We start from the raw sequence: 17,725 nt of genomic DNA, 5'->3' as shown, positions 1-17,725 counted from the left end.
TAATACCCTAGGGAGTTAACGTGACCAATAAGAAACTGGAGTCTATGGATAATCTCTGCTTTTATGGATAATGTGTTCTAGCTCTCTTCAGATGTATTTTCTAAGAAGTGACAGTTCATTGGATCTGTAGGAAGGTGGCCCCATGTACAAGCAAGCAATCAGTTGAGCTTGACACCAAGTAGTGACCAGCTTTCCCTAGCTCACTCTTTCTTCACTTCGCATCTATTTCCCCAATACTGCATGCCTCAGTGAAATAACTAGTAAAAGCTTTTGCCTCAACTTTTGATTTCAGAGTATTCTAATCAAAGACAAATGAGAACAATGCACAGTCCAGGAATTAGAAAAAGAAATGTTTTATTTTATTTTATGTTATTTTTATTCTAGGACTATTTCATCTTAAAATTACTACTCTTTCCACTGTGGCAAAATCCCTATGACATTTAGAAAATTCAACTTTTCTAAGTTCTTTAAATTTGATTTTGAAATTTAAAAAAAAATTATTTGAGTTTCTTTTTTTTTTAATGTTTCTTAATAAAAGAATGGAACAAAATAAGATTTTATAGTTCTTTGTGTCCTCTTCATGCAACTGGGCCAGAACAGTAACCCCTTAAATCTTCAGGGGAGAAAGAACAATTAGGTTGTCATCATAACCTCCTGGTGTCAAAGGAAAGTTTGATCCCATTGTTAAATGCTGATGTTTTTGGTGTTAACTGCTGAGCATTAAGAAGTTCTGTCCTTACTGCCAGAGGCTTATTAATGTTAAATTCTTGTCAGCTTGCCTAATCATAAGTAGCTTAAATGAGGGGGGAGGGAAACCCCAGTGTTCCCACATCTGAACCAAGTCTGCTGTTTAAAAGAAGAGAACATGGTAATGACTCTTCTCAAAGAAATATTCTGCCCAGCAGTGATATGATGCCCTAGCTAATGAGGGTAGGCAATCACTGGGACCTTGATGAGTTATCTTAAAGAAAAAACAAATAGAAAACAAACAAACAAAAACAAGAAACCTTAAATAATTGTAAAAAGCAATAGATAAAATGAGAGGAGGCATATCTTTGGGTCTTCCATTCCTGAACTAAGGCCCTCTCTGCCCTGGTATGGGGTCAGGCCAAAGTCCTCATAGATTCTGTTCTCACTGTGCAACGTAACCACTCCAAAGTGAAGTGGAACTGCCATCGATAGATAGCACTATTGTATTTAATCTGATGTGTGTGCATGCCATCATACACACTTAATGACAACATGAATACACTTGTGAAATAGAATCGCCTTCCAATTGTTAATCAAGTGAATGTTCTTTCAGCACCTCACCTTTTGATTAGGGGCAAGCAATATGCCTATTTACTCCTCAATTTTCTTACCTGTAAAACAGTGGCAGCTGGCCCACATGATATCTGTGTTGTCACCTAGTTTTTAAATGCACTTTATAGCATGATTTGCAAAGTGAAAACATATAAATGCACTCTTCCATAACCAGTTTGCAACTGATATTCTTTCAGTAGACAGTGACAAAAATCCAACTCAACTGGATTAATACAAGAATGGAATTTTATTAGCTTACATCATTGAGGAGAATGCGGAAGATCTCACCTCAGGCATGGGTGGGTGCATAGATTCTAAGGAAGTTTGCCTTGTGGTTCTGTTTTCTCATAGCTCTACCCTTTTCTGCATGCTGGGCTCTTGCTCACCTGTTGCAGATTGATATTCTCCACACGACAGAGAAGGAGGAAAAATGCTGCCCAGCTTCACATCTTCCTGATCTCCAACATAAGAAGCTTCTGGAACTGTTAAAACAGTCCCAGGGTGTACTTGGATTGACCTGAGTTAGGACATGTGACAATCCCTCAAGCAATTACTTGGGCTGTGTGGACAATATTTCATGATAGTCTAGACCAGGATCACATCCACTCTGGAACTATCAGCGTCCACCTGTTGGGGGTGGGGGCAGGAAACTGGTGTGAAGCCAGACAAATCAGTCATTAACACAGTTTAACATAGATTTATTCCCAGATACTTCAAGTAAGTCAGCCATTTTGCTTATTCCAATATGAATCTATTTACATTGCTTACAAATAAGAAATCCAGTGCAGTGTCTTGAAGACATCTTCTCCCACTCATCAGCGTGAATCTCTGCTTTAACCTTTGTAAATCATTGTGGGTCATACTTTTGCATCTTTGCTTGTCTTTACCTCCCTCTTCTTCTCGAAACTCTAGTATATCTATCCTGCATCCTTCTTCACCCCCAGTTCCAGGTTCCCACCACTAAAAAATGTTTAAACAAATAAAACAAAACTAAGCAAAATAATAATAATTACCACATCTCTCTGATTATACTGTTTCCCCCAGTGCTGAAACAGGGAATTCTCTGGTTTTGTTTCCCTCAGTGCTGGAACAGAAGATTCTATTTAAAGCTCCCACCACACCCTAGGATTCTATCTATATTGCACTTACCACACCATATAGTACATATTCTTCCCTAACCCTATTAGATTTTTGTGTAAATAAGGTATGTTTTCATTGAAAATGGCAAAAATCAAACTTGAAGTATTTTAATTAAAAAGGAAATCAGGGCGCCTGGATGGCTCAGTCAGTTGAGCATTCCACTCTTGGTTTCAGCTCAGATCATGATCTCAGGGTTGTGAGATCAAGCCCCATATCTGGGGACCCTGCTAGAGATTCTCTCTCTCTCCTTTTCCCTCTGTCTCTCACCCCCTGCTCATGACACTCTTGCATGCTCTCTCTCTCAAATAAATAAATCTTTTAAAAAGGGCGGGGGAGGGGAATTGTATTCGAAGGATCCAAGGAAGTCCAGAACTTCAAAGATCTCTCTATGTATCTCTTGTCTTTGATAACTTTGCAGGTCTGCTTCATGCTCACCTCTTCCAGACATGCAAAAATGTATAACAGTTGCTAACTCCCAAGCCAGTCACCTTGGAGCTATCACTACTAAAAAGGGCTTGTCTCTCTGTCCTTGGTTCCACTTTGAAAATACCTGAGAGATTTCTTTGGGCCAGATGATCAAATAAATATCCACCCCTGTGCCAACAAGTATGTCCAGTGAGGTTTGGAACATATAGAAAAGATGGCTGTTGGGGGATCTATACCAAGTATTTAAAATAGTAGCTGGCATATAATATTCAGTTCAAAAATGAATTCTAAAGGGACATTATCGGGGCAGCTGGGTGGCTCAGTTAGTTGAGTGTCCAACTCTTGGTTTCAGTTCAGGTCATGATCTTGGGGCTGTGGGATAGAACCCCATGTTGAATTCCATGCTCAGCAGGGAATCCGTTGGAAATTATCTCTCTCCATCTCCCTCTGTCCCTCCCCCAGCTTGCTCATGCTCTCTCTCTCTCTCTTTCTCTCAAATAAATAAATCTTAAAAAAATTATATTGAAGGGAAGTTATCACACTGATACTATCTAGAACTTAAATAGTGAGAAAAGTTTCCCATTTCAGGCTCATCTAATAATTCTCAGCTGGTGTAAACACTGGCTCCTCTCTCCTTTGGAGAATCCTTAGGAATAATTGACTTTTCCAGACATCAGCTCCTTGTACTTTTCATCCGTATATAAAAGGTATTTTTATTGTGAATATGTGGGCAAAAGGCCCAATTTCAGATTAATCACACAAAGCTTTCTTAGGGGTTAATAGTCTAATTATTAAACTTTTTTTTTCCCCTGAAACAGTATTTTTTTCTGATATTCTTCTTCACAGCCAAAAAAAGTTTTAAGAAATTAAAGGCCAACTTGGATGTGGAAACATAGCTATAACTACAGGCCAAAAAACCTGATCCTTCGCATACTATCCATGAGTGGGCTATTAATAATGAGCACTTCAACATGTTCATCTAAATTATCTTAGTCATAAAATTAAAATATACCAATTACTTTCCATTAACATTAAGATACCATGAATAAAAGACCAAATTTGTAATAATTAGAAGAAGTTGCAAATTTTTGTCCTGCACGCAACTTGTTGTATTTTATTTTTTCCCTTATTGAGCCCCTATGTCTCCCTTTCTCATTCATACAAACAAGGGTTTAATAGTTTAAGTCAAGGAATAATATAATAACAACGTACATTTTCTTCTGTTTTAATATGTATATAAACATAGTACCAGGTATCTCATGTTAAAAGTGTTTCTCATGCTCAAGGAATGGTGGTTTCAAAATTTCTTTATAGGCGCAGAGAGGAGGAATGTGGTTGGATCAAGATTTAGGGGACTTGTCTTGAAGCTCCATTTGCATAACAAGCACATTGTTGTAACTTAGCGTGTGACTTATAGATAAAACAAAGAGCAAAGTATTTTAATCATTTCTCTGTGAACTCTGCTCATAATTAATACATTGTCTTTTCCTCTCATCAAAGCATAAACACACCAAGGGAATTTTCTGGATGGGCTAAAGGAGATTTGAGGGGCATGGCTAAAGCCCCAAAACCTTCCTTAGGACAACCATGAACCCCGTATGCCCCTGCAGTTACTGGTCCAAATTTCTGGGATACATTCCAACAAAACTTTTGGAAAGAGTTGCTACATTTCTGATCCTCATTTCTTTCTCACTCCAGAACAATGATGCCTTTTCCAAGTAAAGCATCTTGTTACCTTATCAGTTTCATTAAACAGATGACCTTTAAACTAGACCTTGAAGAACAGATCAATTTTATGTTGGAAAAGAATGGAGAAGACCAAACAGAGAGTGCTGTTCATGAATGTAATACGTGGAATCTTGATGTCTCTGACAAGGATTGAGAACAAGGTAGATTGGAGTGTATAGTATATTAATTAGCTAACTCAGTATATATATATATTCTATATGAATACATGTATTCATATAGATTCCATGATTAGATACTGGAAGCACAACAAGGGATTATACATGATGTTCAGAGAAGATAGTGTCCCTTGGGGTACATGTGTCATAGTCATTGAGAGGCAGACTTATTAATTATTGTGAAGAGCCTTCAATGTCAGACAAAGGAATTTGGCCTTGATCTTGCCATTACTACTAATAATATTTTTTGACAATAATCACAACCTAAACACTATTCTAAGAACTTTGCATTTATGATATACAGATACATTGTTATCTCCATTTTACTGATGACGAAACTGAGGCTTGTTGTAATTTCTTAACTTGTCTGAAGACTCAGAGCTAATAAGGGGCAGAGCCAGGTTTTGAGCTCAGATAGTCTGGCTTTAGAATCTATAGTCTCACCTTTTGCAATTACAAATATGAGGCTAAAGTGATTACTCTTATATATGAAAAAAATGGCTTAAGGACATTAGGAAACTCACTGGAAATAGTGTGTATCAGAGCCTAGACCAGAGTCCAGGAGACAGCAGGTTCAGTGCTCCTTCTACTACACATAGAGGCTGCATCAGCATTAGGATGCACAAAAATGTTTGGAGAATCTACTTGGCTGAATTAGGAGAAGTATGTTTACACTGCAAGACAGGACAATGCTGCTTTTCTTGTATTTGTCAGCCCAGCAAGCGGGTGCAAGGGTCCCATTTTTTTTGGCTTGTTTTCAAAATACACCAGCCAGGGTCTGCAGTAAATGTGTTCGAAGGTAGAAATAGTCTGTTGTTTCTCCAAGTGAGTTCAAACTTGTGCAGAAAGGCATTGATTGATGAGAACAGCTCTGGTATTTCCATGGTCTTTTACTAAGCATGGTGTATGAGGTTGTTCAGACACAAAGATGTCTTGCCATGAACTGTCTCACTGGGGCTGGTTTTACTTCCTCTGGGACTTGATCTATGATAAAATGCACACAGGGATAGGGAATGACAATGACAAGGACTCAGGATTCATTTCTCACTAAAAGGCAGCTTGAGGTGATGACACATAGAAATTAGATTAATTCAGCCCCATTCCCAGAATTGTTTCAATTGAGCTTGACACAGAGGGACAATTGATGCTGACTCAGAGCTATTTCCAGATGGAAAGAGCTTTCTGAATTATCACATGCCACACAATTCTGGCCTAATTCCACTCCAGTCTCTTTCCTTACTGTCCATTCAGCAGGGTGTGCCCATTCCAGATAACCAGACTCCACTCGTTTTAGGCCCTTTGCTTTCCCTGCAAGATCCTGAAATTCCCCCAACCCTGTAACTCTACAGGCTGGTGCAAAGAAATAATGCTCAAAAATAAATTAGTTAATAAATAGATGGGAGCAAAATACCACCTTTACTAATGACAAGTCATAGTTTGGAACCTGTGGTTCATGTGTCTGGGCAGGTAAACTGCCTGGTGTTGCCTCCTTTTTCCATCTTACTTCCATCTGCTGGTATCACTAGACCCCTACAAACCTTGCTCCTGGGAAAGAAAACATTACAAGGCCTGATGGAAAGGAACAGAAGAGGACTTGGACTCTTCCAAAAGGAAAAAAAGTCATACCAAGTATGTAGAGTTTGTTATTTCCCAAATTACTCCAGGATTAGTCATGAACCTCTCCATGACGTAGTGAGTAATGAAACAGAAACTAGGAGCATTTCACTAATTGATCTCACTCCACAAGGAAGGACACAGGAGAACAAGGAAGAAGTATTTCCCTTCCACCTTTTTCCATCTTTTCTCCTCTTAGTTTTGTATTTTCCCTGCCCCGGAAGGGGAGCAGAAGCTTAACCAGCCAGTTCTCCCCTCCCCCATATTGACCCTGCCCCTTGGAGTACCCTTCAGGAGTGCATGTGAACAGCCCTGACTTCCCCCATCATCCCATCACCCAAAGACCCTAACATGAGTCAGAAAAACACATTGGTTAAATCAACTCCAAGGCTGAAAATAGAGTCTTTAATTGATTGTCCAGTCCATATTTTTCCCCAACAACATTGCCCAACACAGCCTGTTATGAGATGTGTTTTGAGCTTGACTGAAACATAATTATACTCCAATAACAAAATGTCAATAAAGAGATGGCCCAAATTTGAATATAAACACTGCTACTATAACATTACTGGGGAAATATTAAAATAGGGAGAGTTAATTCTTTTGCAAGTTAAAGTCGAAACATATCAAATTTCCATAGAACTAAGGTCCCAAATCAACTTCCTTTCTGCTTGTGAGTTAAAATTCCAAAGCTTGTAAAGTACTCTCCAATTTTGTTTTTTGTCCATTCTGTCTCAGTTAGAGACAGTGCTCTTTCAGCATTTGGAGGTGGGGTCCATTCTCATTGGAAGGTATGTATTTCCTCCTCTGCGACCTCAGAATTATATTTGTTCAACACTGAGTCTCTGATGTTTCTCACTATTTTAAATATTCCCAGGAGTTATTATGAAAAATGAGTTTTATCACAGCACTGGCATCATATCCCCAGAATTGGAAAAATAAAGTTATTCCTGTTCCTGAAAGACTTACCTCAGAAAAAATCACTTCCAAGCCAATCCTTTGTGTTGCCAAAGACCACAGCAGAGACTTATTACTACACTGCAGGGAGATGGCTATTTTGGTGGGGGCCTTGCTGGGAGACCAGGCAGTTTATGCCAGTTCTTCTGACAGCGAAGACTTGGAATTTAAGCTCAGTTGGGAGACACTCAGCAACAGGTTAATTTTGGTGCTATTTACTGTATCAGTAAAATCTACTTACGGATACTACCTGGAAGTTCAGAATAGTATTCCCCTTGTTTTCTTACGTTTGCATTAAGCCTCGTGATTCAGGCAAAAGTGCTTAATTGAATGTGGGCTCTGCAAAGTAATGTGGAATCCACCACACTCTCTCTGGAGAAGGTGTTTTTAGTCCTGTAATATGAAGGCTCTTTCTCCTTCATTTATCCTTGGAATTTTTAAGACCTAGAGAATCTTACTCTTTGCAGAGATTTTCCCTCTCATAAGTAATTAGCAGTAGAGAACCAGCTTGACACCAGATAGTGTTAAGAACTGGCAGGGTGAGTGTCTTGGTCCTTGATATATGGATAAGCCAGTGCTGGTTCTAGCCCTATCATTCCCGTCCTTGGCCTTGAATTCTTACTGAAATTAGAGGCAGCCGATCTAGCTTCCTACCTAGGGCTGGCACTCATAATTCAAAGCTAGAACTTCCCTTGTGCTCTGTAATATATTCCAAATTCACTCCCCTTGTGACCAAACATAGCATATATTCTTCAGCCACTGGTGCCGAAAAGTTCTGTAGTGAAAACCTGTTGTCTCCAACCAAATTCTTGCCTCAGCTTCCCTTTTTACCAAAGCCTCCGAGGGCAGCCCCTATTCACCATGGTCCCTGCTCTTCACACACATAAACTAAGTGCAGGGAAGTGGAGATGCTGGAACTTGCATCCTAAGACAATACACAAATTTGTTGGGGTTTGGGAAGACCTTTGGGGCATCCTTTTAGAAAGACTGTCACAGAACTCTAGTCACTGCCACCATAAGCGGTAGTAACCTACTAGGGTCAAAATACCACAAATGTCCAAAGGTTCAAAGTTTCTGGTCCAAGCCACACATTCATAAAGCCAACTCTACAACTGAAAAATCATGTGTTGTGCAACACAGGCTGCAAATCACTAAGATTTAAAAAATAAATAAAAAAGTCAGCAGGGTCTATGCTTAGCAATTCACTAACAAAGCCTATAGCCATCTGTTCAAGCCAAGCCAAAAGCCCAAATCGTTCCACACATAATTTGTTCTACAAAATTTTACACCTTGCTCATTTCTCAAGGTCCATAGCTCACATATCAGACTTACTTGAAAAGAGCTAAATAAATAGGACTCCTCTTCGCAATGACCTGGGTCATGGACTAACTGAGAAATGAATACAAATAGGAGCCAACATAGTTCCTTTATTAATAGTAATAAAGGGTAGGTTGGAGTACAAGGCTCGCAGATGTGGACAATTGGACTTACTAATGCTAGACTCTGAATTAGCCGCAGTTACTGATTCAACCATAGATCACTCTACATGGAAGCAGACCCTGTAAATGTTACCTCGCGGAGGAACAAGGAAGATTGTTTGAGATAGCTCCTTCTCAAGAGTATAAAAGGAGGAGGGCGCCTGGGTGGCTCAATCGTTAAACGTCTGCCTTCGGCTCAGGGCATGATCCCGGCGTTCTGGGATCGAGCCCCACATCAGGCTCCTCCGCTGGGAGCCTGCTTCTTCCTCTCCCACTCCCCCTGCTTGTGTTCCCTCTCTCGCTGGCTGTCTCTCTCTCTGTCAAATAAATAAATAAAATCTTAAAAAAAAAAAAAAGAGTATAAAAGGAGGGGGTGATGGTGCCTGGGTGGCTCAGTTGTTTAAGCATCTGCCTTCAGCTCAGGTCATGATCCTGGGGTCCTGGGATGGAGACTTGGTTCCGGCTTCCTGCTCAGCAGGGAGTCTGCTTCTTCCTCCCCCCACCCCACCCCTCCACTCGTGCTCTTTCTTGCTATCTCTCTTTCTCTCTCTCTCTCTCAAATAAATAAATGGAATATTTTTTAAAAAATAGTATGAAAAGGGGAACTAAACCAAACATTCCAAGTTCATTCTTACCCAATTTTTAGTGAGAAAAATTATTTCCCCAGATCAAGTATAAAGGGGGTGGAAGGCAGGCATCCGAGCACATGTGCACAACTTGTGTGCTGCATTACCCCGTGGGTGCGTGTAAATCAAATACATTGTGACTGGTGTCCCTAGATTTGTGCCATGCACAAAGTGGACAACCACACTCAGTGCACTGGTAAAGACGTAGAAATAGGACACGGTATTACATTATTTGAGCTACCTTGAAAAGGAAGGAAACATCAGAAGTAGGGAAGAGATGTTTCTTGCCAACAAGAAGTACCTAAATAACTCCTGATTCCAAAACTCTCACTCTTGGTTTATGGCACAAATCCTCCCTTGCTCCTTCCCAGGGTTCTGTTCAAGATCAAAGTAGACCGTATATGATTTACTTCTACTCAATTTATTTCCTAATTTACTTGTGACTCATTATTTTTATTATGTCTTATTGTCATGAGGACAATGACCTTTAGACAAAACAACTCAATTGGCCTATTTGCACTTCTACCATGTTATTTGTACCTTACTGTCGTCATGAATGAAATTCACCAGTATGCAAACATTGCCCTTACATTATTCTGCTTCTTCAGCATGTCCATTGATCTATGTTTCTCCTAAGTTTATTACCTTAACTAATTCTTTATCTAACACATATCATTGGCATGTTTTCATTCTCCAGTGATAACTTTCCCCCTGGTTTTTGTCTTTGTGGCAACTATAGGCATTACACACACACACACACACACACACACACACACACACACACATATATATGTAGTATAAGTTCATCAATAATTACCTTAATAAGAGTAACATTTTCTATTTATTTTGTTCTAATTTTATCCTGTGCATTAATGTCTAATATTATAATTTTAAACAAAGCTTTGCAAGTTGTTATTATTAACTCTCTTTAAAGATGAAGAAAAACCACCTCAGAGAAAAGAAGTCACTTGAGTTCATCCAGCTGGTAGACAGTGGGGAACTATGGCACATTTTCCTCCCACCTGACAGTGCTGCCTTCACATGGCTGTAGAATGTTAGGAAAGGAATTACAGGATACAATTCAGCCAATTGTCACTTTCTAGAGGCGAGCTTGAGGTCAGTTATACAAAGATCATACTTGTGCTTAACAAGTAACATTCAACTTACAAACTATATAACACAGAAACTTTATATTGAATACATGAAAATACAGAAACCAGGCCCCCATCTGTGATCCTTTGTAGCAACTACCAGAACTTAGCAGACAATGCCTTAAGAAAAGTTCTTATTTACCATTACTCATCAAAGTTGTCACTAAACTTATTGTGATAATCATTTCACAATATATATAAGCCAAATCATTACAAAGTATACCCTAGATTTATATAGTGTTCTATGTTAATTACATCTCAAAACTGGGGCAATTATTTTTTTTTTTTAAGTTCCCATGTGTCCATTTATATATCACAACCTTGATCTCCTGGGTAAGTATTGGTGGTCTATACTAGGTCCACCAGTGAATGGGATAAAGGGCTCAGAATCCAGTTGAGCCTTAGCATGATGAAGATACATTATAATTTATGAATTTACCCAGACAAGTGAGTCAACAGATGCACTTCCAAGACACATTGGTTGCACGCAGAAAAGCATTCATTCAGCTTTGATTGGAGATTATGGGGCTGGGCCATCAGAGAAGGCTGGAAGGGAAATATTCATCTCAACAAGATTTACAAGATTTAGGTCCTTTCCAGGTGGGAGAATGAATGAGTTGGGGATTCTAGGATTAAGGAACACACTATGTAAAGGCAAAGTACATAGTATCTTTGAGGAAGAATAGGTAATTTTTTTTATTGGAGAGCAAAGCATGAGGGGAGAAGTGGATGATTATGACGTTTAGAGATAAGGAGATACCAACTTATGACACCCAGTTAGGAGGTAATTAGGATTCTTGCAGGTGGTAAGCAGGAAAAATTCATGATAGTATACGCTTTGCCATTTGTTGCTTGTGTGTACAATATTTCTGACAATATAAATTGTAATACCTTAAGCAAACTTAAAATTAAAATAAAGATAACATTTTACTGAGTACTTACTAAGTACTGTGACCTGTGCCCAGGACTTTGCTGCACTGTCTCTTTTAATTGCTAAAGCAACTCTACGAGGGAAAGGCTAGTGTCATCCACACCACATGGAGGAGTTACCTAGATCCCAGAGAAGCGGAGGTCCTCCTCTGAGCTCCCACAGTTAATAAACAATAGCGTTCAGTTTCAAACTGAAGACCTCCTTCTCCAAAGCCCAGGACTCAACCACTGCACTTCACCTTCATTTATAAACGCTGGTTTCTCTTACCAAGTCTGAGAGGAAGAAGCTTTACACTAAGGGTGGAGGAGAAGAAAGACATTTGTAATTGGAGGGGTCAACTGGGCAAGAGGCAGTTGTAGAGTTAAGGGCTGGCTGGGTCCCATGTGAAGGAGCTTTAAGGGAAGTGACTGATTTAAGTCACAGATGTCCCTGAACCAGGACCAAAGAATTGAGCAGGAGAAACATTGGTCAGGCACCAAATTCCAGGTACAAGTGAGCATGCATCTGGATCCAGTTCTGAAGAAAAACTAAGACACCAACGGAGAAAGGTGCTGGATGGGAAGGTAAGAACGAAAGTCTAGTTCAAGAGACAATCTGCTCAAGGCTCAGGAGAGGGTGAGATCAAGTATGTGCAAAAAAGACCTAGATGTCGAATAGGTTAGTGGAGCCGACAGTGTGTGCCTATCATAAGAATTTATAATAATAATAATAATAATAATAATAAATAGTGCTAATAATCACATGGAGCAAATAGATTGTAATGAAGGCATAGACTCTAGAGAGATATTTCCTGGGTTCATATCTCTGCTTGGTCACTTACTAGTACTGTAATCTTATGCTGGTTACCTTACAACTTTTTCAGTTTCCTGATCAGTAAAATGGGATTAATGATGGTACTTACAGAATTGTTCTCAGGAATTAGTAAATTAATATACATAAAGCACTTATTGCAGTGGCTGGAACATCCCATAATGCTGGTTATCATGATTCTTAAAATGGTATTAACGTAAGAAAACTGAGGCACAGAGTGGTTGTGTGACTTTTCCAAGATTAAACAGCTAATTAATGGTGGAGGTAGGATTTGAACCAAGGGATTACGGTTTTGCAATCCATGCACTTAATCAATGCTTTCTTTTTCAATATGATATGACTTCGTCTCCTTTCTTGATATGATCGAATCTTGCTTTACAAAATATGACAGTCTCAGTTGTACTATCAAATAATATCAGTCAATGGTTGAGTTCTATTGTTATCCAGTCATCCATCCCATAGTTTTGAGAACATTTCTTGTTTTAACTAATGACTATGTTTCTATATATAGTATATATCTATACATCTATCTATATAAAGATCCATATAGCATATATGTAATATATAGTATACCAATTATATTATACTATATATATGTATTAACTATAGGTTCTATCTACCTATCTAGATAGATAGTACATATATATATAGTATAATATACCAATTATATATATAGATAGATGGATTTACTATAGATTCTACCAAATAGATAGTACATACACAAATAAATAGATAGTATATATAATATATATATATATGTAAATCGATGGAAAAATAGCTGATAGCTGATAGATAGATAGATAGATAGATAGATAGATAGATAGATATAAATAGATACCATGTATATATGGTATAAATAGTAAAAGGTTTCACCCACCTGGTTGAACATTGCTTTTAAAATGCCATCTATCTTTGGTGATAAGTTATATTAACTTTGTTATAAATTTGAAATCATGGAAAAGAAACATAGGCCAATGCAGCTGTTCACTTCCTGAAGCGACTTGTCTCCATCTGTTGTGATCAATCCATCGCAGTACCCCCAGAAGCTCTGCCAATAAATTAATGTCCTTTTGTAAAAGTGGCTTTATTCCTGGGTGCTGCCATGTGGCTTTCCTCATTACAGGTGAGGATAGTAATGGGTCACAAAGCAGAGAATGATGAAATTCAACTTTGCCAGTGTGTCATTTTCAATAGTGTAGGGCTCTTTCTTCTCTTGCTAGAAAGTGGTTCCTCTTGACAAGTCACTTGTTTACCTTTAATACCTGATTCTTGCTTAGAGCTCCAGATTTGTCCTGACACTCCTGCCCCCATTCTGTCCCCCAGTCAGACACAGAGAGATTTTTGAATGTCCCATGCCTTCTCTCTTATACTGATTTTTATGTGTATTATTCTCTGTACTAAGAACACCTTTCCCCCCTAATGTGCCTGCCTCAATCATCTCATATCGTTAGGGAACCCTTCACAAACACTTCCTCTCCGAGTTGGTTTGCTAGGGCTGTCGTAATGAAGTTCCACAGACTGGGCAGCTCAAATAGGAGAGATGTATTGTCTCATCGTCCTGGAAGCTTGAAGTCCAAAATCAAGGTGTCAGCAGAGTTGATCTCTTCTGAAGACTCTCTCCTTGGCTTGTAGATTGTCTGTTCTCTGCGTCTTCACATGGCCTTTTCTTTGTGTGGGTCTGTGTTTAAACACTCTCTTCTATAGGGACACCAGTCACGTTGGATTAGGGCTCCACCCCAATGACCTCACTTTAACTTAATTCCTCTTTAAATACCCTAGCCTCAAGTAGAGTCACATTCTGAAGTACAGGGCATGAGGATTTCAACATCTGGATTTGGAGGGGACACAGTTCAGCCCATAACACTTTCCAATCCTGATAAGATCCCTGCTGCTGTGACTCCTGGCAAGCAAGACGTGCCTGCAGCAGAGTTCAACTTACCCGTGTTGTGACTCTGTGTTCGCTTGTCATCTAAAGACAGTGATGTCTCAAATCGTGGCCTGGCTCCTCTTGGTCTTCTCTCCTCAATTATGAAACATGCTTCCTGATAGTATAGGTGGCTAATGAATATACGTTGAACTGGTTATTCAGGGGGAAATTCAGGGGGAAAGAAGTAAGTTAATTTAAATATAAATATATTATCTATCTTCCATGTACTATTTAACCACCATTAATGAATTAGGAGATTTGATGTCTATCAGTTGTTCTACACCTGGAAAATGATTTTTTCCCCACCAACTTTTGAGATGACACGCAGCTTCTATTCTTACTTAAGTATCACTCTCCCCCCCCCCCTATTTTTTATATTTCTGGGTATTTCAAAGAAGCTCCTATATTGTGCAATTAGCAACAGTGACTATATGGCTCTGAGGCAGGGTGCCCGTGAATGATTTTCCATGGGAGCCGCATGATTTACCCTGGAATTTCAAAGATGGCGGAGTGTGGGCTGCAGGGAGGCACACTAGAAAAGGAATCCATATCTGGTTTATGGAAAGCACGGTTTGGTCCCTGATCAAATACAGCTTTAGGAAAAGCGGCCATCAAGTTAACAGGGTTTCTAAACCTCTGTATTGAACAACCTACTTATCCGATTTCATTAATCACAGGGAGACCTTCTGAGAAGATAGAAGGAGCTAAGAAACAAACACCGGAAGGGTGGGGCAGGAGGTCTGGGCTGAGAGTGGGGGTGGGCAAGGAGAAACAGAGAGGATGCGTGATGGATGGGGTCGCCTCTCCAGCTGTAAATCTTCAGCAGCTCTGTGGCTGCCCGGCCTCACAGGTGTCTAATGAGCTGCTGAGGGATCAATAGCCATGACAGACAACTTTGAAAAATTTCCCTCGATTCACAAGTGTTTTAACTCCTCATTAGTTCTGATGATGTAAACCCTTTGTGATTAGCTTGGTTGTAAATATCCACTCACGCGTGTTGACAAAGTGTAGGAAACGTCACCTTCTTGGACCTCTGCCCTCTACGTGGAGCTAGCACGTCATCGGCATGGAGAAACTAGGAGGGATTACCTTCCCAACTTCCCCATTGGTGTGTTCATGTATTTAACCTATTCCAGACAGGAATTTTTCAGAAAGGGCATTTTTTAGCACCTCCCTCTCCCAAACACCACAATACACACAGACAGACAGACATACAAACACACACACTAGAAGCATTTATTCATTCAATGCACTGTGTGACTAGGATGTATCCAACATCGAACTATTTTTCTCAATACACAAAGATGAAAAATTAAGATCTGAATGAGTCCAATGTGGGAAGCATAGTTTGATCGAACATGTGCAACTGGTTTATTGTCCTAGCTGGGCTTGCACAGGTATACAAAAAACTAGCTTTATTCTTTCTTCCACCATTGCTTCAAACCCACTCTTTGGGACAATGCTTTCTCCATTTCTGTTTGAAAGTTTAGGAAGATTCCACAGCTTTGCTAAATGCTCTTAGATAGCATCCTATCTTTCCATTATTTTTGGCACTCAAAATCCACCTGGTTAGTAATCAAATAGCTCTGGTTTAGGCTAATGCAATAATAAACATCCAGAACCCTTAGCCAGTTGAAAGCACTGAATCGGATTCTGCCTTGGATGTTTTAAAGGGCAGTGGGTCAAAATTGGCTTCTCCTCTCTCTCTTCCTCCTCATCGCATTCAGCTGCTGCTCCTGATCATTTCAGAGGGAGAGGTAATTTGCCATGAATGGCTGGCAAGAGTGTCAGCTAGCATCACCGACCTTAAGGTGTCAAATGTCCTTTTGATGGCTCCTTTGCTCATTGGCTACTTTTGTGGGTGTCTCAGAGCGCCTCTGCCTGGGACCTCAAGTGCAGTTTCCTGGATCTGGGCAATACTTCTTTTCTAATGAGCTCTTTATTCCAACAGTGCACAAAGGAAGCATATCTTGATTGCAGTTTTCCTTTTTGCTCTGACAGCAGAAAGGGACAGCTCCTAAGCTTTCTCTCACATTTAGACTTTCTTTGCCAGAACCAGAGGGCAACCTATGTTCAGCTAACTCCAGAAAACCTGTGTCAAACTCCCTGGGAGTTTTCATTATAACTATCACTTTCCTTGTTTGAGATCATTAATGGGCATAGAGAACACCAATGATGTTGCTCGGAGCAGTCTCTCTTAGAGATAATTCTAGTTCAATTATGTCCGTGACAAGGCAGACCTTCTGTTTTGAGTAGGTGCTGATGACAACTCATTGCTCCATCTACAAGTAGTACATTCAATGATTCAAACAATTTTCTAGAGATCAGATTCTGGTTTCTCAGTGGTTTCTTTCCCACTATCCACATGCATCTGGTGCTAGGCTTCAAAGGGCATGTTTATGTCACTGTGTGACCCCTGGTGCTTCACTTGTGAGTCACAATGAACACCAGACTTATTCCTGAAAGACCTTCCTATATTGGGTAGCTAACAGTAACTAAGCCAGTAAATGACTGAATTTCATAAATACAATCTCCTAAGAACAAATAGAATGAATCCTTAACTTTATCTTTCCCATTGTCACATCCCAAAATACCTGTAACCACACCAATACAATTCAACAATAGTTAGAGTTAGAGGGGAAAGAAATCGTGGTTAAAACATCTTACTTTTGTTAATTTACAAAAATATAAGACCCTATGAACTCATTGCTAGTGTCCTTCCAAGAGCCATGCCAGGGAAAATTCCTTAGTTCAACATTAATCTATCTCTGCACCCGATAAGCAGCCACACTTGGGTATCTCAGAGCACCTCAAACGTAACAACTTCTGTAGAGGATGCGTGTTGTACTGCTCAGATGCCCCCTTCAGGACCAAGACACTCATCCCTCAGCACCTGATGGCTCTCGGAAGAATCTCTCTCTAGGAATGGCTTTGAGCTGAAGAGGATTCTCTTCTAAGATCCTTCTTCACTCAGCTAATATAAATTGAACTTTCAGGTATCAGGTTAGAAACCACTAAATCAGAAAGCCCATTATAAAACTCTCCAGACTAGGTTATATCCTCTGGTTATTTATCAGTGGTTATTGCTTATTTACCAGTGTCACCACTTAAAATTTAGAATCCCATGTGATACCCCCTATGTTATAAGTGTGATACCTGCTACCTATTTACTTTTCACACAGGGGAGAAAAACACCTGCATTGTTCATCACCGTATCCCTAGGACATAGTACTATGCTCAATACATGTTAGAAATTTAGTAATATTTATTATATTTGGTAAATATTTGTTAAACCAATGGAACCACCAAATTATTTCTCTGCTTTAATCCAGGAACTATTTATTTTGTTAGTCGTCCATCAGATGGAAGTCTTCATTTACAACTATCCCACACAGTGTTGAGTCAAAACACTTTCCATAATTTTTACAACAAGCTCACTTAGAGATGATAAGATAAAAA

The sequence above is a fragment of the Ursus maritimus genome, unplaced genomic scaffold (assembly GCF_017311325.1).
Source record: "Ursus maritimus isolate PB19 unplaced genomic scaffold, ASM1731132v1 scaffold_8, whole genome shotgun sequence".
Classification (NCBI taxonomy): domain Eukaryota; kingdom Metazoa; phylum Chordata; class Mammalia; order Carnivora; family Ursidae; genus Ursus; species Ursus maritimus.
The sequence above is the reverse complement of the archived record's forward strand: the minus strand, read 5'-3'. Positions refer to the sequence as shown.